At 41.6% G+C, this 1,903-nt stretch overlaps 1 protein-coding gene across 3 annotated transcripts in view; it reads left to right on the plus strand.

Moving 5' to 3' along the window:
- Positions 1-1,903, plus strand: part of MEGF11 (multiple EGF like domains 11) — a 386,245-nt gene that overhangs the window by 267,511 nt on the left and 116,831 nt on the right. The gene's annotated exons all lie outside the window — the stretch shown is intronic.

Below are 1,903 nucleotides of genomic sequence, written 5' to 3' on the forward strand. Positions count from 1 at the left end.
TTAATATTTATCTGCCCCTGGCTGCCTGTCATGCAGTCCCTGATGGCTTGCCAAAACTCAAGTAGCCCTCCACCCGAAATAATTACCCACCCCTGCCCTAGAGGTTGCTGGCCATCTTGGTGATCCGATGGGACTGAGGTCCCAACCTGTGCCAGTGAGACTCCAGTGCCGGTGGGAAATCAGCTGCCCTCGTAAGAAGTTGAAATACAAGGAAGGCTTGGAGAAAGGGGGGACCTGAAAGTAACCAGCACACTCGGGAGCCCCAAACTCTAGTTCTTCATTAGTGACTTAAACCAGTGCCTCTCTTATGCTCCCATTGAGTAAAACCATCATCCCCGTGGCTTAGTCTCCAGAGAAAAAGCCAATGAAGCCTCAATTACACAGTCCGAGGGTTTCATTCCTCAGTCAGCCTCCTAAATATCTGCAAATGGAGGCCTTCAGCTTCCACTGGGCCTTTGCACTATCAGTGAATCCATATATCAAGCTGATAAACCACAATGTGCGTTACTGCTGGCTGCCAGGTGTGTCATTCCTATAGGGGTTTTGGCTAAAGTTTCTTAAAGGCAACAAATATTTTAAGAAAGTATATCAAAGCACAGAAACGGGTATAATTTTAGAGGTAGCTGGAAAGAGAATTTACCATTTAATTGAACATGTCTGCTGTACACCGTTCCATGTGTAGCATTCCACAGAAACATGTTTCTCATCCCCATTTGTTGTATACTCTGTAGTTTGGGATTAATGACAGAGGCACTTGCAGGAGGTGCTCCATACCCATCTTTACAATCACATGCGTTTCACCCATGTCCCCAAGTACCACTAATGCAGATGCAAGGCACTCCTGTGAAAGGTAAGGATAATATCTGTAGTACTCCCTTGATTTATTTTTTCTTTTACTAGTAGTCAATGCACTTGTTACTTGGCTGTAACCTGGCATTACACAGTAAGGCCTTGAATCCTGCAAGCTTCCCATGTGTGGAACTCTCATTGATTTCAAGGGTGTTAGGGCAACACTCACATTAAAGAAGAAAATATTAGGTTAAAATTTCAGACCAGGTTGAAACTGATATCTAGACACTGGTGTTGGGTATGCTGGAAATATTGATCGACAGCCAGAGCCAACATGTATTTTGCTAATTCTGCTGCCAGTATCTTTCCGTATGGCTTAACACCAAACACTAGGATAAATTCTACTTGTATCAGTTTGAAAGTATGTAATTTAAGAAACTCTTCAGCTAGATAATTATATTTTCACGTTGATGAGTATGGCATCAGAAAAGATTAATTTTTATCATATTGTTTGAAGTTGTCATGAGCTATGCCACGATGTGCATTTCAGTGCGTTTTATAAACATGATGTGATAAATAATTCAGGATCAAATTTGTGCTTTCAGAATTTGGCACTTAATTAGGGCTGCCCTGAAAGAGATCAGAAAAGTTCAGGAACATGGAACATCTGAAGAATATACTACCCATTCACAGTGAGCAGAGGAGTTCACATGACATTTTGATCCTAATAGCTCCAAAACGTCCTCTGAAAGAGTATATTCTGTATGTTCAGTCCACAAATGGACTCCCCATTGAAGTCAGTGTTCTGTGCAAAGATCAAGAAGAAGGTATAACCCTTTTTCTTTAAAGTAAGTTTTCAAGCTATTACTGCTGTAAACTTGCAGAGACTGATAAGAGCACACAGAAAAAAAAAACGGAGAGAAAACTCAAATTGAAAAGGCCCATGCAGTTTGCTTACAACATCAGGTAATAGTGGTCACCCAGCCTGTATTATATTATGATAGCACCCATCAAGATTCAATGATTGAGGGCATTATATAAGGTGGGGGCAGTCCCTACCCTTCAGTGTTTTCAGTTTAGGTGTGGCTGGCAACCTTTAAGAGTAATCCAGCTC

Source organism: Gavialis gangeticus, unplaced genomic scaffold (assembly GCF_001723915.1).
Source record: "Gavialis gangeticus isolate Ggan-Ray unplaced genomic scaffold, GavGan_comp1, whole genome shotgun sequence".
Classification (NCBI taxonomy): Eukaryota; Metazoa; Chordata; order Crocodylia; family Gavialidae; genus Gavialis; species Gavialis gangeticus.